We start from the raw sequence: 21,961 nt of genomic DNA, 5'->3' as shown, positions 1-21,961 counted from the left end.
AATACCAGAAGTAAGACGGGTCAATTTTTGGGTGCTTGCAGAAACACCCGAACAGCAAAGGTTCAACTTGAACCTAAAGCTCAACCCTCCCTCAATTTTTGGGTGCTTGCAGAAATGCCAGAACAGCCAAGGTTCAACCTAAAGCTCATTCCTAATACACATATACTGTATATAAACAATATACACTGTCCTGCAAAACTTAGTAAATTACTTCATACATGCTTGGAATAAACATAGATCTATAGTCATACAACAAAGTAAATGGAAAAAAATAAACAATAAAAAAAAAAAGAAAAGAAAAGAAAATGGCAGACTCGATGGACTACTTATGGCACTTTTCCACTGCAAGTACCGGCTCGGCTCTACTCGGCCCTGCTTGGCCCGGTTTGCTTTTCCACTGCTGGTACCGCATGCTACGGTGTCGGAACAGTTCGGTACGGTACGGTATAGGCAGTGGCGTAGCGTGGGTTGTCAGCACCCGGGGCAAGGCAAGTAATTTGCGCCCCCTAACCCGCAGGATTTTAGCACTCGACTCTCTTCCACTAGGTTAGTTAAAGAAACCCTTACCCCCTAAGCACATGTATTGTATTGTTTGTTATGAAAATACTGATGTAATTAAAGTAAAATGCATCTAAATACAAGTTTGAATGACCAGCGTGCCCCCTTTCAATGCAGAATGACCAGCGTGCCCCCTTTCAATGCAGAATGACCAGCGTGCCCCCTTTCAATGCAGAATGACCAGCATGCCCCCTTTCAATGCAGAATGACCAGCGTGCCCCCTTTCAATGCAGAGAGACCAGCGTGCCCCCTTTCAATGCAGAGAGACCAGCGTGCCCCCTTTCAATGCAGAGAGACCAGCGTGCCCCCTTTCAATGCAGAGAGACCAGCGTGCCCCCTTTCAATGCAAAATGACCAGCGTGCCCCCTTTCAATGCAGAATGACCAGCGTGCCCCCTTTCAATGCAGAATGACCAGCGTGCCCCCTTTCAATGCAGAATGACCAGCGTGCCCCCTTTCAATGCAGAATGACCAGCGTGCCCCCTTTCAATGCAGAATGACCAGCGTGCCCCCTTTCAATGCAGAATGACCAGCGTGCCCCCTTTCAATGCAGAATGACCAGCGTGCCCCCTTTCAATGCAGAATGACCAGCTTGCCCCCTTTTAATGCAGAATGACCAGCGTGCCCCCTTTTAATGCAGAGAGACCAGCGTGCCCCCTTTCAATGCAGAATGACCACCGTGTCCCCTTTCAATGCAGAATGACCAGCGTGCCCCCATTCAATGCAGAGAGACCAGCGTGCCCCCTTTCAATGCAGAATGACCAGCATGCCCCCTTTCAATGCAGAATGACCAGCATGCCCCTTTCAATGCAGAATGACCAGTGTGCCCCATTTCAATGCAGAGAAACCAGCATGCCCCCTTTCAAACAGAATGACCAGCGTGCCCCCTTTCAATGCAGAGAGATCAGCGTGCCCCCATTCAATGCAGAATGACCAGTGTGCCCCCTTTCAATGCAGAGAGACCAGCATGCCCCCATTCAATGCAGAATGACCAGCTTGCCCCCTTTCAATGCAGAATGACCAGCGTGGCCCCTTTCAATGCAGAATGACCAGCGTGGCCCCTTTCAATGCAGAATGACCAGCGTGGCCCCTTTCAATGCAGAATGACCAGCGTGCCCCCTTTCAATGCAGAATGACCAGCGTGCCCCCTTTCAATGCAGAGAGATCATCATGCCCACTTTCAATGCAGAGAGACCAGTGTGCCCCCATTCAATGCAGAATGACCAGTGTGCCCCCTTTCAATGCAGACAGACCAGCGTGCCCCCTTTCAATGCAGAGAGACTTACCTGCAGCGGCGGCTTCTCCTCAGTTCCCCGCGTCTCCTCGAGTCCTCCCCCCTCCTCCTCAGCCAATGGCATGAGTTCGCCTTTCGGCCAATCAGGAAGCGGGTATCGGACCTGCTTCCTGATTGGCCAGGAGGAGGATCCGGCTTGCAACGCCACCCCACCCTACACCAATGGACAGGTGAGGCACAGTCCAGCCCCGCCCTGACCTGCCTTTTTCAGCCATAGGGCGGTCACGCTGGACATCTCCCAGCCTAAAGATGAAGGCAGCCGCAGACAGTGTGTGAACTGTGTATGTCAGAGTCAGACCGAGTGATTCTGTGGATGCGCCCCCCCCCAGATGTTGCGCCCGGTGCGGCCCGCCCCCCCTGCACCCCCCACGCTACGCCACTGGGTATAGGTTTGCTTTCCCACTAAAGTAGTACTAAAGTTAAGTGGGTGGGATAACAACGGGGTGGGTGGATTCTCTGACCAATCAGTGGCTAGTAGTGACTGCATGCAAAGGATTGTGGGATATGGTACCAGTTTGGTACCTGTTGGAACCACAATCGAGTAGGTACTGTTTTTTCAGAGCCGTACCGTACCGTACCGTTCGGTTCCATGCAGTGGAAAAGCAAACCTATACCGTACCGTACCGAACCGTTCCAACCCTATACCATGCGGTACCACAGTGGAAAAGCACAAAAGCGTGCCAAACCGGTACGGTTCCATGCAGTGGAAAAGCGCCATTAGTCTTTTTCTGCCGTCACTTTTCTATGGGGGTTCCCTCATATTCATACTAGGCACTTCATGTCTGGTATGAATTTATTGGAGGAACAGACACAAAAAAATGGCATGGGATCCCCCACACTCCACACCAAAACATTCAATGTCCATACATGGTCAATGACGTCCACAGAGTTGTCAGAAGTGGTCAAGCAGTCAGGATAAGATTGCATTTTGTAGGTGGCAGTTTTTTCTTTCAGCTGGTTGGCGGGCATTGTGATTGACGTGGATCTACATCACTGGACAAGGTTATTGATAGTAAAGATTTTACAAAAAATATTCACGGTTAGACCCATTACAAATTGGCAGAGTTGTATAAAGTACTCGAAACCCATACTTGAGTAAAAGTACAAGTGCTCGATCAAAAAGTGACTTGAGTAGAAGTGGAAGTGCTCGATCAAAAAGTGACTTGAGTAGAAGTACTAAAGTATTCAACATTTTTTGTACTTAAGTATTGCAAGTAGTTTTTTTTAAGATTTTGCTACTCAAGTACTGAAAGTAAAAGTACCAGTAGTTTTGAAAAAAAAAAAAATTTGCTACTCAAGTACTGAAAGTAAAAGTACAAGTACTGTGTTATGTAGTTATTAAAGAAAGAAGTCAAAAGTTTGAACATCATATTCTTCTTTATTATTTCAAATGCAGCTTTTATTTATACATACAGTAGCATTTATTTTCTTATGCGCTGATAATACACATGTTTTGAGCTTCATGAAATCTGCCATCTACTGTTCTGGCAGTGGTAATTTTTATAATTGTAACGAGTAACTATGCAGCACAAAAAAAAAAATATCGGAGTAGAAGTATTGAAATCATTGAAAAAATGTAGTGAAGTAAAAGTGGAAGTAGGAGAAAAAAATTCTACTCTAAGTACAGATACCGCCTTTCGGTACTTAAGTACAGTAGTGAAGTAGTTCTACTTAGTTACTATACATCTCTGCAAATTGGAAGCTGCTATCCCATTTGTTGGTCAGTCATGCATGATTATTGGAATCTGAAGGAGATATTCCTGACTGGGTGAAGGAGGAAGGGGATCTTGTTTGGAGCCATTTGGTTATTACCAATGCGTGTTTTGACCCTCTGTAATAGGGTGGTCAACAGCTTCTGGTAAGAGGCCGTGTGTGGAGATGGAGGAGATGGTGGTTTCTACTTGGGATTTCAATTCCCATGCACCCTCTTATGGACTGAGTGTCGTGCTTCAAAGGATTAAGGGCATTTTTTGTGCACTATAAATTTATTTAATTGATTTTAATTTGGAAAGCGCTGCATCTTTATATTCTGTATTGATAATAATGCACATCGTTAGACTTTATTTCATTAACCGGTTAACGCCGCCCACCGCAGTATGGCAGGCAGCAGCTCCTGGGCAACCCGACGTTGCTATACGTCGGTCGCACGCAGGAGGCTAGGGAGCGAGCGAGGGCCACCTGCTCGTCAGCGGGGAAGCCGATGCAGCGGGCAGGCAGCTCCGATTGCCGCCTGACACCAGCGATCACTCCCCGCTGAGAGAGAAGAACGGTCAGATGTTGTAAACACAGCTGACCATTCTTCTCCCTGGAATGATCATAGAGACCATGTGATCCTTCTACTGTATATAGGATCACATGTCTCTATGGTCATTTCACAAGCTAAGCCCCCCCACAGTTAGAATCACTCCCCTAGGCTCACATTTAACCCCTTGATCACCCATAATGTTAACCCCTTCCTTGCCAGTGTCATTATTACAGTAACAGTGCATATTTTTAGCACTGGATACTGTAGTAATGTCACTGGTCCCCTCAAAAGTGTAAAAAATGTCAGTTAGAGTCCATTCACACTAGCACGACTTGTGAGGCGACTTGTGTTGCCCCAGGTTCGCTTGACATAACAAAAGCAATGTTAATCAATCAGTGCCGTCTTAATTGGCACTACTGAAGTCGCTCCGACTTCAGAAAAGGGTCCTGTACTACTTTGAGGCGACCTGTGATCCGACCTGTCCCATATACTTCAATGGGAGTCGCCTCCTTATCTTAACCACTTGCCGACCGCCGCACGACTATCTACGTCTGCGGTCAGCCCCTCACAGGCAAACTAACGTAGGGCTACGTTGCTTGCTTGTGAGGGTCTAGGGAGCGAGCGCGCGCCCCCGGAGGCGCGCTCCCGCTCCCGCGTGGTCACGGACCCCCCCGCGCGTGTGACCAGCGGACCCGATGTCCGCCGGCCACTCGGCGATCGGCGAGGGAGAGGGAGAATGTCAGGCAGCTTGTGTAAACAAGCCACCTGTCATTCTCCTCGCTGCAAAGACACTGATCACATGGATCTACTATGTAGATCCGTTGATCAGTGTCCTTACAGCTGAAGCCACAGCCAATCACAGTAGAAAGCACGCCCCTAGGGACACACACAGCCCCTCCCTCCCAAATAAAGTTAACCCCTTCACTACCAGTGTATTTTTACAGTAACAGTGCATATATATAGCACTGATTACTGTAGAAATGTCACTGGTAACCCCAAAAGTGTCAAAAATGTCAGTCAAGGGTCCGATCTGTCCGCCGCAATGTCGCAGTACCGCAAAAAAAATCGCAGATCGCTGCCATTACGCGTTAAAAAAAAAACAACAAAAATGACAAAAATCTTTCCCTTTGTTAGTAAACGCGATAACTTTTGCGCAAACCAATCAAAATACGCTTTTTGCGATTTTTTTTTACCAAACATAGGTAGCATAAAACAAATTGGCCGAAAATGTTAAAAAATTTTGATTTTTACATTTTTTTTGGGGGGAATTTCATATAAAAAAAAGTGAAAAATATTGTTATTTTTGCAAAAATTACGCTCTTTTTTTGTTTAGGTACAGCGTCGCACGACCGCGCAATTGTCCGTTAAAGTCACGCAGTGCCGAATCGCAAAATACCCCCTGGTCAGAATGGGGGTAAAATCTTCCGGGGCTTAAGTGGTTAATTGAAGCGACTTGTTATCAGACTTTCCAGGAAGAAGAAAGAGATTAGCCAGGCATTCCCCACAGACAAAGTCGCCTGTCTCTTCAAAGTAGTGCACAAGTCTCTTCCAGGTCTCTTCCAAGTCTCTTCCAAGTCTCTAAACAAGTCTCTCAAAGTCATGGGGCGACTTTCTGGTCGTGGTAGTGTGAACCGGCTCTTAGGGGTCCGATCTGTCCGCCGCAATGTCACAGTCCAGCAAAAAATTGCAGATTGTAGCCATTACTAGTAAAAAAAGTAAAAAAAAAAACCAAACAAACAATAAAAATGACAAATCTTTCCCGTAGTTAGTAGACGCGATAACTTTTGCGCAAACCAATCAAAATACGCTTATTGCAATTTTTTTTATACCAAAATATGTAGCAGAAAACAAATTGGCCTAAAATGTTAACAAATATTGATTTTTACATTTTTTTTTTTAAGAATGTCATATAGCAGAATGTGAAAAATATTGTTTTTTTGTCGTTTTTTTTTTTTTGTTTATAGCGCAAAAAATAAAAATCGCACAGGTGATCAAATACCACCAAAAGAAAGCTCTATTTTATTTGTGTTCAGCGTCGCACGACTGTGCAATTGTCCGTTAAAGCAATGCAGTGCCGAATCGCAAAATAGGGCCTGGTCAGGAACGGGGCAAACCCTTCCGGTCTTAAAGTGGTTAAAGTATTTGTCAAAAAATGTGTGTTTTTTTTTACTGGTTACATTTTTTTTTTTTTTTTGCTAATGAGTAGGGGTACTATCCCGAGGAGTTTGATGAACTATAAGAAATTTCTCTTAAGATACTCATGCTCCTATATATATATTCATAAGGTGTTCCAAATTCATTCTTGGATGCATAAGAGGCCAGAGTTTTTTAATGTATTTTTTAATAGATGTATAACTAAAATGTAATCTTTTATAGATATTTCTCATTTGCTGTTACTTGGCTGCAGTAAAATCCCAGGGGAGAGATTTTCTCTTCCTCTAAGATAATTAATAATGTGTTATGAAAGAGTTGGTGTGGCTTCTAGGAATAAGAAATGATAAAAATGATGTAACTAAGGACGCTCTACGCCTTGAAAATATTGCAGAATAAGAAAACAAACCAGTTTATTTTCCTAATATCAGAAATAAAATGCACTTGGTGCAAATCAATAATAATCAAAAAAAAAAAAAAAAAAAGAGTGAACATATATAGTGATGACAGCAGCACTCATTGATATCTGAATACCCCAAGATCCACCCTCGGTATAAACAAGCAATGTGTCACACTATTAAAAATCCATAAAAAAAAATATACATGAGGTCTAATATGGCTTTATACTGCCCACAGATGGGCTCTCTCCCCTGTGCTCCTCATAAGTGGCCACATACTTACACTAGAAGAGGATCTCATATGCAGGAGAAGACAGAAGAATAATCCACATAGTGTAGCAGTTTTTAGATCGATTTATTAAAAAGGTAGACTAATCACAAGTGAAGGAATAAATTCAAGCAATACAACTGCCAGCGGCCACCCGTCTGAGCCAGCGTGATGACGTCACAGTGTAGCTTTCCCTTACACGTTTCGTCCCACAGAATGCCTTCTGAGAAATGCCTCCTCTACACCTGGACTCCATGATAGTTTTTCATCCCACTGTGGTGAATCTTTTAGAGGAGAGTGATGCCATCATTGGTGTGACTGGAGTCACTTTTGGATGGAGGGCCAGTGGAACCCAGCTTACCTTTGAGATCTCTGGAAACCCATTTTCCAGCTCCCCCGGCCCCTATTATGTTTAAGTCACCCTGTGTCTATTAGGGGCACAGGTTGACCAAGAAAATGATGGACAACTACTTAATGGACACAGAGAATATGGTTTGTATTACTTCAAATGGAACAGTAATATTTATCAACAATATACCTGAAGAAATATATGAAGATTTATTCCCACTTTACACTGTGAGACCTTTAGCCTGTTGCCATGAAGTCTGTGACTCCTAAATAATCAAAGCATTGTCTGTGTATTAAGGTGTGACGTGTTTACACTTATAATAATGTGTATTGTACTTCATGAGCTCGATGATGGCAAGTCAGCTAGTTAATTAGCTCAAGTTAATTACATCACTGTCATCTATTATTTGCTGGGGGGAAAGTAGAATACTGTTTGTGTTGGTTGTTCCTTAGATATGTTAATTATATTTCTGTACACAATTTAATCTGCATATGATAATGTAATCAGGCACCTGACCTGGTGGAGTATATATTCGGTATGAGTTTGTTCAATAAATGTTCCAGTTCTTATACAAGCTATTATCGGCTAGTTTTATATGGGGGATGCTATAATATCTGATTTCTATGTTCAAGACTGAAGGAAGTGGTATTCTGACGGAAGCCCACAGGCACATTGTGGGTTTTGGTTCCATTACAATTGGATTTAATACTGGTGAGATCAGGAATGCAACAAATGTGTGTGGTAATAATAACATTTCTGCCAAGTATACCAACACCAATCCTTCAATTATTTTTGGCCTGAGGAAGGGGAGTAAGTGGAAAGCCATAAAATAATTAATATGTGATATTAAAGAGCTGGCATGCCTGCTGGGAAAAATAAACTATAAATATTATGTAAAAATGTACGTTCTACGCCTCAAAATATTAAAAAATATTGCAGACTAAGAAACAAAACCAGTTTCCATTCCTGTCCTGCCACTTTCCTCCCATTAAAGTTCCTGATATAAATGCCAGAGATGGAGCTACAACACAAATATTCACTCCAGTAACAACCATGAAACCGTCTACAGTTGGGGCCCTCGTCATCTTCGTGGGGATCATTCTGCTTCAAGTAGCTTTGGCCGGTAAGTGGGTTAGTGATGAGAGGAGATTGGACCCATGTCCTTTAGAAATAAGCTTTTCAGCCCTGGCCAACCTGTCAGCTTTATAAGTTGAGTCCTGGGTATGTGGTTAGGAGTACCTAGTACAGGCATTCATCTTTCTTGAAATTTGTGTATTTGAAACTTATTTGTTAAGAACATCAGATAAAGTCAATGCATTTCGGGGGCAAAAGGCTCCCCCTTCTTCAGGGCTTGAACAAGGATTTTTAATACAATCTGGGTGAAATGAATTGAGGATAGATTTTGGTTAGTGTGTCCTATCTTTAATGTGACCAGTCAGTTGGATCAAGCTCAAAACAGGTTGGTGATGTGCCTGTTCTTACCATATAAATATTTTAAATCAATTTCAAGCATCAGTTTGTACTAGGTGATCCTAACCACATACCCAGAAGATGTCCATCTTTTGAGCGATTTGATTATTGTGACTAAGGATGAGCTCAAGGTTCAGTCTGAACACAAGCGTCTGGTATGGATTTCCTGGAGGCCCTAATGGTCACACGGAGGGCTCAGATCACCGAGCCACTGCAGGAGTGTGAACATGTTACATGTTCCACCCTGAAAACCATTTTCCTTTGTAAACGTCAGTGCTTTAAACAAAAAAATCATGTGACCACTGTGATAGCCAATCACAGTGGTCATGTGATTGACTGGTCCTTCCTGCCCCGAGGATGTAAAGACCCTGGAAATAGGGACACCCGAGCTGGGTGGGAAGGTTAAATGGAGAAAACGTGATGTGGGAAGAATAAAGTTTGTTTGTATTTCCCAGATCAATTTCTTCTGTGTTTAACCACTTAAGCCCCGGAGGATTTGGCTGCTAAACGACCAGGGGGTATTTTGCGATTCGGCACTGCGTGACTTTAACGGACAATTGCGCGGTCGTGCGACGCTGTACCTAAACGAATTTGGCGTCCTTTTTTTCCCACAAACAGAGCTTTCTTTTGGTGGTATTTGATCACCTGTGCGATTTTTTGATCACGCGCTATAAACAAAAAAAGAGCGTCAATTTTGCAAAAATAGCAATATTTTTCCCTTTTTTTTATATGAAATTCCCCCCAAAAAAAATGTAAAAATCAAAATTTTTTAACATTTTCGGCCAATTTGTTTTATGCTACCTATGTTTGGTAAACAAAATCGCAAAAAGCGTATTTTGATTGGTTTGCGCAAAAGTTATTGCGTTTACTGACTAAGGGAAAGATTTTTGTTGTTTTTTTTTTTAACGCGTAATGGCGGCGATCTGCGATTTCTTTTGCGGTACTGCGACATTGCGGCGGACAGATCGGACCCTTGACTGACATTTTTGACACTTTTGGGGGTACCAGTGACATTTCTACAGTAATCAGTGCTATATATATGCACTGTTACTGTAAAAATACACTGGTAGTGAAGGGGTTAACTTTATTTGAAAGGGAGGGGCTGTGTGTGTCCCTAGGGGCGTGATTCTAACTGTGATTGGCTGTGGCTTCAGCTGTATGCAGAGTGATCAACGGATCTACATAGTAGATCCATATGATCAGCTCTCATACAGAGGGGAGAATGACAGGCAGCTTGTTTACACAAGCTGCCTGACTTTCTCCCTCTCCCCCGCCGATCGCAGAGTGGCCGGCGGACATCGGGTCCGCCGGTCACACGCGCGGGGGGGTCCGTGACCACGCGGGAGCGCGCCTCCGGTGGCGCGCGCTCGCTCCCTAGACCCTCACAAGCTAGTGACGTAGCCCTACGTCACTTTGCCTGTGAGGGGCTGACCGCCGACGTAGATCGGCGTGCGGCGGTCGGCAAGTGGTTAAATAAAGCAGGAGCAGGTGGCTCGTGTAATTTGGGGCTTAAAATCTGTGCTGTGATTTCTTTGAGAAGGAATAACTTCACAGTACAAGCAGCTACAGAGGTCAGTCCTGGCTTGTTTCAAAGCTCTTTTATTGACAGTTAAGAATTTGAAAAAACTTTAAAGTTCATAATCTGGGCGCAGGTTGTGTCTTGTACCCTACTAGGTGGGACTGTGCTGTGTAAATCAGAGAACTGGATGGACAAAGAGATGTTTTATTACTGTAGCAGGTGTCTTGCATCTCTGGCACCATGCCAAGCTGACTGAGGCTCTCTGAGGGAGAAAGAGCCTGTCAGTGTCTGTGGGGGATTTTCCCTCCTCCTTCTCCTCATGTGACAGTGACTCTGTGTTGTTCTGCTCCCTCCCACTGCATCCTCATTGGCAGGAAGAAGGGAGCAACTCAACAGCAATGTACAAAGCATTCTGGGGCATGTAGACTTCACCTGCTATGGCTCCATGAACTTATGTTATGACAGAACTACATTTCCCAGAGTTCTCTAAAAAGAGGAGGAGAAGAGGCATCCATCTTAGCTGGAAGGAGATCAGTTCACCACGAGGCAGGGGAGAGACTGGATGCAATAGAGAGAGAGAGAGAGAGAGAGCTGCTGTGCTCCAGACATCCAGCCTGAAAAAAGGGGGATGCATGTCCAGGTGCACCTGCATCGGCTGCGTGAAGCACTCCAGGCTGATGTGAACAGTCAGGTCACCTGAAGAGACTGTCCATTCCAGAACGCTGCTTGGGGCTTCACTGCAAGATTAGTGAGAGGGCACCTGCCCAAATCCTTCTTAAGACAGAGCACTGAACTGTTACTGTTATTTCTACATCGCTCTATCAGGGGAATCTGTGATACTGACACATTTTGTTCAACCACAATAGTGCTTGCCTGATTTAATTGAAGATCTCTCACACAATTCAAGTCCTTCTATTCATCAAGTTTTTTTCCTGGATGTACTTTGTTCTTTAATCAAAGTTGATCATCAAGTGCACCACCTTAAAGTCACTTGACATCCAAAGGGCCCTGTCTATTAGTGATGGACGAACATCGGCCGGGGCGATTTGCGAACGTTAGCCGCAAATTTTCTCAAATGTCCGCGAACCGCAAGTTCGCAGCGGGCCCCATTGACTTTAATGGGAGGCGAAAGTTTTTTAAAGCAAATAAATGTATTTTTTTTCCTAAATCAGCCAGAACTGACAGCAGCCAGTAAATACATGTCAAATACATATAGGGTCCATTCACACATCTGTAAAATGGGTCATTCCACAATTTGGCGGAACCTTTACAGACCCATTGATTTTCAATTCCAGTCTGAAAAATTAGGCATTCACAGGATAAATAAGTAAGTGTCGGCCAGTACAGGCCCCAAAAATTAGCCCACGTGGGTTTACCTAACAGCTAAGAACGTTGTATTCTGTGGCTGAAGGTACATTAGGCATACACAGGAAACAGAAGTAAGTGTCGGCCAGTACAGGCCCCAAAAATTAGCCCACGTGGGTTTACCTGACAGCTAAGAACGTTGTATTCTGTGGCTGAAGGTACATTAGGCATTCACAGGATACAGAAGTAAGTGTCGGCCAGTACAAGCCCCAAAAATTAGCCCACATGGGTTTACCTGACAGCTAAAAACATTGTATTCTGTGGCTGGAGGTACATTAGGCATTGGCAGAAAAAATAATTGTCGGCCAGTACAGGCCCCAAAATTAGCCCACATGGGTTTACCTGACAGCTAAGAATGTTGTATTCTGTGGCTGGAGGTACATTAGGCATTGACAGAAAAAATAATTGTCGGCCATGAAAGGCCCCAAAAATTAGGCATTCAATTGACATGAAATGCCTTTTATGCCGCTGTATTTACCGAAGACAAGGACCATGAATTGTTGTGGGTGGATGGCGGTCTGGCGGATATTTGTGGCCTGTCATGAGGAATTGTATTCAAACATGGTCTACTGGTCACATGTGTTGAATTCCTCAGAGATCCATGCCTCACCATTGAGATCACCATTGAGATATTTATAAATTGCTATCATGTCCCTTCTCAGGCGTCTCTTCTCCAGGGAGAATAAATCAAGCGATTGCAGCCGCTCTTCATAATTAAGGTCCTCCAATCCCCTAATTAGTTTAGTTGCCCTTCTCTGGACTCTCTCCAGCTCCAACACATCCCTCCTGAGGACTGGCTACCAGAACTGGACAGAGTACTCCAGATGTGGTCAGACCAGAGTTTTATAAAGTGGAAGGATTATAGTTTTATCTCTGGAATACATCCCTTTTTTATGCATGCTAATATTCTGCCGGCTTTGGCAGCTGTCGCTTGACATTGCATGCTATTGCCTAGTCTATCCTCTACCAAGACTCCCAGATCTTTCTCCATTTTTGATTCCCCCAAGGGTTCCCCCCCTAACGTGTATTGTGCAAAACCTTACACTTATCCACATTAAACCTCATTTGCCATGTCGTTGCCCACTCCGTTATTTTGTCCAGGTCATTCTGTAGGATATCTGCTTCATGCTGTGCAGTTATTGCCCTGCCCAATTTTGTATCATCTGCAAAAACTGATATAGAACTACTGATCCGATCCGTCCTCAATGCTGTTTATGAATAAATTGAACAAGGTTGGTCCCAGGACTGAGCCTTGGGGGACCCCACTTACCACCTCAGACCAGTCTGAGTATGCGCTATTTATTACCACCCTTTGGACATACCCTTTTAGCCAGTTCCGTATCCAAGAGCAAACCCTGCGGTCGATGCTTGCAGACCTTATTTCACAAATTAAGCGCTTGTGGGGAACTGTATCAAACGCCTTAGCGAAATCCAGGTACACCACATCCACTGGTCTCCCTCTATCTAGCTCACAGCTCACCTCCTCATAGAATGTTAAGAGATTAGTTTGACAAGAATGCCCATTTGTAAACCCGTGCTGATTACTGCTGATGATGTTGTTGTCTTTAGCAAACTCTACAATATAGTCCCTTATCATCCCCTCCAGAAGTTTACATACTATCGATGTCAGACTGACAGGCCTATAATTTCCCGGGACATGCCTCTGCCCTTTTTTGAATATCGGTACCATGTTTGCTTTCCTCCAATCCCCTGGTACATTTCCTGTCATAATACTATCAGCAAAGTTCAGGAACAGTGGTCTAGATATAGTCTTACTAAGTTCTTTGAGTACTCTCGGATGTACGCCATCCGGGCCTGGTGATTTATTTGTGTTAATTTTATCCAGCCTTTTCCTGATTTCACCCTCTGTTAGCCATAGCGGCAAGTCCTGTGTATTACTACTAACCATACAGTCATGGTCAGTGTACCCCTCCTTTTCCTGGGTAAAGACTGACGAGAAAAAAGCGTTCAGCACGGTTGCTTTTTCAGTGTCCTCTGTAATCATCCTCCCCTCATCGTTAGTTATGTGTGCAACATGCTCTGCCCTAGTTTTTTTGCTGTTCATATATTTAAAGAATTTGTTTGGGTTCTTTTTACTATCCTCCACTATTTGTCTCTCAAAGTTGATTTTAGCTATTTTGATTTTGTATTTACTTTTCTTATTTGCCTCCTTGTATTGCTCGAAAGCCGATACTGTGCCCTCTGATTTATATTTCTTGAAGGCCATTTTTTTTCCCCTAATAAGTTTTTTAACATTACGGTTTAGCCAGCCAGGTTTAGCTTTGTCTCTTCTAAATGTATTTCCCATAGGAATGCACTGCGAGATGCATTTGTTTAATATGTTCCTAAAGCATTCCCATTTTTCCTCCGTGGTCAGTGTTCCTAGGGTTTGGTCCCAGTTTACCCTTTCCATTATTGAGCACAATTTGTGAAAGTTTGCACTTCTGAAGTTTAGGGTTCTTATGTTTCCCTCTTGCCTTGTTATATTGTTATTTAAGCTAAATGTGATCATCCTGTGATCGCTAGAGCCCAGGTAGTCCTGGACTCCTACCTCCGAGATTAAGTCTGGGTCATTAGTGAGCAATAGATCCAGGACTGCGTTTTCTCTAGTAGGAGAATCCACCAACTGAGACATGTAGTTGTCCTGTAACATTTCCATGAATAGATGGGCCTTCTGTAAGTGTGTAGTCCCTTCTTCCCAGTCAATGTCGGGATAATTGAAGTCCCCCAATATGATGACTGATCCCAGTTTTGCCACTTTACCCAACAGTGATATAAATTCCAGCTCTACCTCCTCCCTTTGGTTGGGTGGCCTATAGCAAACCCCCACAATTGCTTTTCCCTTTACTTCTTCCCTATGGAGTTCTACCCACAAGGATTCTAACTCCATACTCATCCCTTCCATAATATCACTCCTCTCCACCACCCTTACATTATTCTTGACATAGAGACAAACCCTTCCCCCTCTTTTTCCTACCCTGTCCTTCCGGTACACCGAATACCCTTGGATATTGGCCAGCCAGTCATGTGAGGGGTCAAACCAAGTTTCCGTTATTCCCACAAAGTCTATATCCTCCTCATGTACTAACATTTCCAACTCATTCATTTTATTAGCTAGGCTCCTGGCATTTGCATATACCCCTCTTAGTTTAGTGCTACAGTACTTAAAAAAAAATACAATACCTGAAACTAGAAATAATGCTCGAGAGGTGTGAAAGGCTCCAAGATTCAGGGATCCGGAACAGTCCTTAACATTCGACCGTATGAGTAAAAATCCTAACACTGGAGGCCTAGAAATTGTGACTAGAAGGGGAAGTAATTTAAGGGAGACCTCTTTAACTGTGTTCAATGTTTATGAGCTGCACATTTAGCCACTGATCGGGAGGTTCTGTGAATAGATGAACAAATGGGTGTTCAGTCGAGTAGAACCTACAGCTGCAGCAGGAAATTAAACATTAAGCAACAATATTACTATCACTGCTAAATGTGAACACTTCTGGCTCAGGGCACCTGGTTGTTAGAGAGCCAGCACTAGCTGGCGTCCCAACAACCAGTGACTAATTCCCCTTCCCCAACACATTCAGAGGTGGGCACAGTGTGAAAAAAAAAAAAAAAATGTGAGCAGTCATGCCCCTTTCAGGTGAGAGATTTTAGGGGGAACCCTATGAAAAAAATGTAAAAAAACAAAAAAGAAAACTGGTGTGAGGTCTCCCCAAAATGTCATAAGAGGCCCTTAGGTCAGATTTGGATCCCAAGTGGAACCCTACAACAAAAAATAAGAAATGGTGTGAGTTCCCCCCTGAACTTAATACCAGACTCTTCAGGTCTAATATTGATTTTTAAGGGGCACCCCCTGAAAAAATACAAAACAAAAAAAAAATGTGTGGGGTACTCCCCAGATTCCATCCCAGACTCTTAGTAGTTAGTGCAGCACCACAATATAAAGGTAACAAGTGTGAACAAACAAACACATTCTCCTGTGCTCACCGGAGATGTGGCAGTGGTAACTCTCTATGGCTCTGGGTAAATGCACAGATTTTGCTACTTCTTGGGGTCAGGGGAAATCTGATGGGAACACATAACAATTTTTGTGTTTGTGAGTATATTTCTTCTTATTTCATTTTAATACACTCCATTTGGGTAATGTACAAGGTTGGTGCGCCCTCTTTTTGTTCTTTACAATATAAAGGTAGTCAGTACAGTCACAATACAAGACAAGAGGGTTAGGAGGGCCCTGCACATAATAGCTTACAATCAAGTAGATGGGGCAAATTATAAAAAAACATAATAATTATGTGAGGAAGAATTAATGTAGAAAGTAAATGTTTAGCTGTTAGGTGGAGGTGGGATAGGCTTCCCTGAGAAGATAAAATCTGCGTAATCGCCGAAAAGCGGAGATATTCAGACAGGTTGGAGGAGAAGTCCTGGAGGTGAAGATGGGAAGAGGTGATGAGGGATTTAAAAAGCTAGAGGTCTTGGGATCTAAATTAGGGTAGGGAGATCCAGAGCATGGGGGGAGTCATTGAGATGAGAGCAGGACAGGGGATGAGGAAGCTAGAAAGCTAGAAGTCTTTGGAAACAAATTGGGGTAGGGAGTTCCAGAGGGTGGGGAAGGCTGCGGAGCAGTCTTGAAGGTGAGCATGGGAGAATGTGACAAGGGAGCTAGAGAACTAGGAGGTCATGGGAGTGGTGGAGAGATTGGTTTGGGTGATATTTTAAGAGGACATTGGTAATGTAAATCAGAGTTATGGCTTTGTATGTTCTTGTTATTTTTTAAATATTATTTTTTGGGCATTCGGAAGCCAGTGGAGGAATTGGTAGAGGGGGGGGGGGATGATGAGCAGAACCCAGTCAAGGAATTGGCAGAGAGGGGGTGGGTGACACTAAGTAAAACCCAGTGGAAGGATTGTCAGAGGGGAAGGAGGACACTGAGCAGAACCAAGTGGAGGGACTGGCAGAGAGGGAGTGGAGGACACTAAGCGGAACCAGTGGAAGGATTAGCAGAGAGGGGTGGATGACACTGAGCAGAACCCAGTGGAAGGATTGGTAAAGAGGGGTGAAGGGCACTTAGTGGAACCCAGTCAAGGGACTGACAGAGAGGGGGGTGAAGGACACTGAGTGGAACCCAGCGGAAGGATTGGCAGAGAGGGGAAGGAGGTCACTGAGCAGAACCCAATGGAAGGATTGGTAAAAAGGGGCGAAGGACACTTAGTGGAACCCAGTCAAGGGACTGACAGAGAGAGGGGTGAAGGACACTGAGTGGAACCCAGTGAAAGGATTGGCAGAGAGGGGAAGGAGGTCACTGAACAGAACGCAGTGGAGGGATTGGCAGAGAGGGGTGGAAGACACTGAGTAGAGCCCAGTCAAGGGACTGGCAGAAAGGGGGTGGAGGACACTGGGTGGAACCCAGTGGAGGGATTGGCAGAGAGGGGTGAAGGACACATAGTGGAACTTTGTCAAGGGACAGGCAGAACTGAGTGGATAGATTGTCAGAGAGGGGTGGAGGACAATGAATGGAAGCCAGTGGATGGATTGGCAGAGAGGGGTGGAGGACACCGAATGGAAGTCAGTGGAGGAATAGGCAGAGAGGGGTGGAGGACAATGAATGGAAGCCAGTGGATGGTTTGGCAGAGAGGGGTGGAGGACACCGAATGGAAGCCAGTAGAGGGATTAGCAGAGAATGGTGGAGGACATTGAATGGAAGCCAGTGGAGGGATTGGCAGAGAGGGGTGGAGGAGACAGAATGGAAGTCAGTGGAGGAATAGGCAGAGAGGGGTGGAGGACAATGAATGGAAGCCTGTGGATGGTTTGGCAGAGAGGGGTGGAGGACACCGAATGGAAGCCAGTAGAGGGATTAGCAGAGAATGGTGGAGGACATTGAATGGAAGCCAGTGGAGGGATTGGCAGAGAGGGGTGGAGGAGACAGAATGGAAGTCAGTGGAGGAATAGGCAGAGAGGGGTGGAGGACAATGAATGGAAGCCAGTGGATGGTTTGGCAGAGAGGGGTGGAGGACACCGAATGGAAGCCAGTAGAGGGATTAGCAGAGAATGGTGGAGGACATTGAATGGAAGCCAGTGGAGGGATTGGCAGAGAGGGGTGGAGGACACCGAATGGAAGCCAGTAGAGGGATTAGCAGAGAATGGTGGAGGACATTGAATGGAAGCCAGTGGAGGGATTGGCAGAGAGGGGTGGAGGAGACAGAATGGAAGTCAGTGGAGGAATAGGCAGAGAGGGGTGGAAGACACTGAGCAGTTAGATAGGTAAATTAATCTGGCAGAAGCATTCATGATAGACTGAAGGGGGGGCAAAAGCCTGTGTAGAGGTAGAGTAGGTCATTGGGGGTGGAGTTTCAATAGTTGAGGTGAGCGATAACAAGGGAGTGAAACCAAATATACTCTAGGTATGATGGTCAGGCGTCCCCAAGCTTTGGACCATATAGCGTATGCTGTGTTGAAGGATCTTTTCGAGTGCACGTTTTTAAATGTTGTTAGCACATCCTGTTCAGGTGATTTTTTAGTTGTGTTATATCTCAAGGGAATAATGAAATCATCTGTACAATTGCATTAAGTGCTCAAATCTTGAATGATATAAATGTTATACACATTATAGTTATATAAACTGTATTTGGAGAAAAGCACTAAACATCATACTTTGTGTGCAGAAAAAGAAGGCCAATGTCCATTTTATGAAACCTTCGCACCGTGCAGATTAATAAAAAGAAGGTGCCGAAGTGACGAATCCTGTCCAGGCAGCCGGAAGTGCTGCAATGTCTATTGTACGATGAAATGTGATGATCCTGAATGTAAGTGGACCCATAATTATTTTATTCATTTATATATATATATATATATTTAGTAATAAATAGAAATGGGCAAAGCTAGCAGTTTATGTTGGAGACATTTCAGCAAAAAATGTGAGATATAGTTGAAGTTTCACTCTTTTGGAGGAATTAATTGAAAGTCATTTGGGAAGGGGGAAGATGAGAATAGTAGTTTTTAAGGGTTTAATGCGATTTAGCTAGCTCCCAAGGGTTATCCTGGACTTGTTCTTGAACAAAGAAAATGCTTGCTCATTAACCACTTGTAGACTCGCCCGCAGCAATTGTAGAGGGGGCAGGAAGGCATGCACAGGCACTGTCACGTACCTGTACAGCACCTTCTTCCAAGTTCAGGGCACCCCCCCCCCCCCTCCAGGAGACTCCCACTGGATTTTTGTCAGCAGGTTTCAGCCAATGATTTATAACTGAGACCTGCTGATCGGCTGTGTCCAATCACAGCCCAGAGTGCTATGTTGACAAACACACAGGGCTCTGTACAGAGGGAACGTCTGTTTCTTCTCACTGCAAAGGAGCTAGCAGGAACAAGCAGATTTTTAGTAAAAAGCAGCACACATTACACACATTAGCACTTGTTAGGCACACATTTACGTCCTTGATTACCCCGAGATGTTAACCCCTTTCCAGCTGCTGTCATTAGTACAGTGACAGTGTATAGTATGATCACTGATTACTGAATTAGTGTCACTGGTGATATCAGTGTCAGTTAGTCTACCTCCAGACCAGTGTCAGTGTCAGATTGCCCTCCGTACTATCACAGTCCCACTATAAGTGGCTGATCATTGTCATTACTAGTATAAAAAATAAATACATTTCACTATATACTGTATACCAGTGGCAGCCTGTCCATAGGGGCGTAGGGGCACCGCCCCCCCAAAAAAAAGAAGAAAAAAAAAAGATAAAAAATTCAATTTTTAGTCCACTAGGGGCGCTGGACCTAGTGGTGGGTATGGGGGGGTGGGGCTTTTGACCCCATCTGCGGCCTTCTGGGGGTCATCGGGGCGCAGAGCAATGCGCCCCGACACTCCCCACTTTTCTGATGTCCTGGCTGTGATTGGTTCAGACTCCAGCCTGGACCAATCACAGCAGGATATCCCGGGACCTGGTGACGTGACACGTGGGGGCAGTGCACCGCCCCGGCGTCACGTGATCACCTTCCCACCCACCGGAGAGAGGAGAGCCGCCGCCGTCGGGACTTGGAAGTTCGCAGAGCAGAGAAGAACCACTGCTGCTGCCTCAGGGGGGGCCCGCCCGGCCAACACACTGTCACTGACAGCTTTTAAGGGGGCACGCATGCACGCTGATCTCTGCATTGGGGGCACCACGTATGCTGGTCACTACATTGGGGGCACGCACGCTGATCTCTGCATTGGGGGCACCACGTATGCTGGTCACTACATTGGGGGCACGCACGCTGATCTCTGCATTGGGGGCACCACGTTTGCTGGTCACTGCATTGGGGGCACGCACACTGATCTCTGCATTGGGGGCCCCTGTAACCTATTATGGGATATACTAGTACTGATGGACCCCTTAATATGTGATATATTGGGAGAATTTGTTCACGCAAGCAAAATACAGGGGACAAAATGGGTGGAGTCTATAAGGGGTGGGGCTTCTGATAAATGGGAGGGGTCAAATGGAAGGGCGGGGTCTTGTGCCCCACCATCTTAAAACTCCACCAGCTACCACTGCTGTATACCATAGTTTGTAGATGCTATCAAAGACATATAGCAGAATAAATTTTAGCCTAAATTGATAATTGATTTTTTTTAATATGTTTTATAGTAGAAAGTAAAAAAATATTGAGTTTAAAAAGCTGGTTTATTACTATGCTTTGAATAGGCAAGATTAGCAGGAGATCATAGTACACAAACAGCTGAAGAAACAATCAACACATTCAAAGCTAGTGCTGGACTTTCTTAATATAAAGCCTAGCATGGTCTGCAAACACAACATGAAAGCAGCATGAAAAAAATGCTTATTTATTAAATTTGTTGAAAGATTTCAAATAAAGAATGAAAAAAAAATGATATAAGGCATCAGTTTATACGTTTATGATCGGTGACAGTTTGTGTTATTCTAGATATTGGTTGTAGGAGTGCTGACACAGAGTGGGTAAGGTATCTCTTACATTCTCTCTGACCCCAGCTCTGCTGTGCCTTGTGTGGCTGTTAACTGTTCTTTTATTCTGTGTGATACCGAGGCTGGCCAGTCAACTGGGGTAGGAGTGGGTGTAGTGCAGGATAGTTGGCCTAGTGATGCAGGAAGTCAAAATCTGCCCCTAGTGGCCAAAGCTTTGTAATATTTGGGCATCATCATAATAGTACTCCACCAGCATCATTATAACCCTTAGTTGCATTATTTTAATAGTGTTCGGCACACCACCATGCTGTACTGCTCACCAGTTTGAGAATGTGATATGCCCAGAGGATAAAATATCACCAGAAGGTGGAAGACTCAACCACATAAGTGGTCCTTAAATTCCAACACCCATGTAGAAACAAATAATGAACTGCTAAGTCCAAAAGATTCATGAAGCATGGAGAATTCTGCAATACCGAGAGCTTAGCATGGGTAAAAACTGCACCAGGAAAAATGCAGAAAGCTCAGGGGCAGGGCCTCTACAAAATAAACCACTGCTTGGGGGTGGGACCTTCCTGCTGGAGGTGGTTACTTAAAAGGAACCCGTTGCTATAAAAACACTTTCCAAGGAAAGGTCTACCTGTTCAAGAAGAGTGCACATAGTTACCTATCCTGTCACCTGTGCTTATATATACTGCTCTGATCTTAAGAAACTATCACCAGAAGTTCTCTGGGAAACCAATACTTTTTGGGAGTGTTACCGTAATTTCTTGGGTCCCCTAAAGTTCCTCCTGCTGATGGCACTACAGGAGATAGTGGAAAGCTGGAAGTGTATTACGGTATAGCTAAAGGGTTGCTAAATTAAATGTCCTTTTAAGCAAGGAACAAAAGCAGGAAGGTCCCAACACAGATAAGTGGTTTCTTCTGTACAGTCTCCACCCCTGAGCTTCAAAAATATTTCATTACTTGGTTATTACCAGCACAGGAGAATGAGTACAATAAATACTATTTGTACCATAGCTACTTTATAGCTGAGAAAGTTTCAGATCTCTGCCATACTGGAAAATACACAATTCTTCTAAAATGTTCAGGCTTTATTATAGTCACAGTTGCTGATAACACTTCTGTTTTATGTCTAATAATTATTTCATGTGGTTCTTTACCTTCCACAGAGTGAGGCTACAGTGGAGCAGGACATATCACAGGTCCATCGATGACCGACCAACACTATCATCCTGAGACTTTGGTATCCAGGTGGAATTCACTCTGCAGAATACCACATACCTGATAAGAATAATAAAGTATCATCCAGAATCATATGATATATTTGGTGTTTTTTTTTATCTTTATTATTATCTCACTGAATGGGTCAAACTTCTAAACTTCTCAACAGTAATAAGCAACTATGCAGAATCTGATGGTCA

At 44.3% G+C, this 21,961-nt stretch overlaps 1 protein-coding gene and 1 long non-coding RNA gene across 2 annotated transcripts in view; one reads left to right on the top strand and one right to left on the bottom strand.

Moving 5' to 3' along the window:
- Positions 1-21,961, bottom strand: part of LOC309550900 (3-galactosyl-N-acetylglucosaminide 4-alpha-L-fucosyltransferase FUT3-like) — a 1,045,386-nt gene that overhangs the window by 43,986 nt on the left and 979,439 nt on the right. The gene's annotated exons all lie outside the window — the stretch shown is intronic.
- LOC309551269 lies at positions 8,269-21,859 on the top strand. Its single transcript, XR_014225064.1, has 3 exons — positions 8,269-8,385; positions 18,325-18,419; positions 21,710-21,859. It is a non-coding gene; the product is annotated as an uncharacterized lncRNA (long non-coding RNA).

This window comes from Pelophylax lessonae, assembly GCF_965119305.1.
Source record: "Pelophylax lessonae genome assembly, chromosome: 3".
Taxonomy (NCBI): Eukaryota; Metazoa; Chordata; class Amphibia; order Anura; family Ranidae; genus Pelophylax; species Pelophylax lessonae.
Note: the sequence above shows the minus strand (reverse complement) of the source record. Positions and strands in the feature narration are given on the sequence as shown.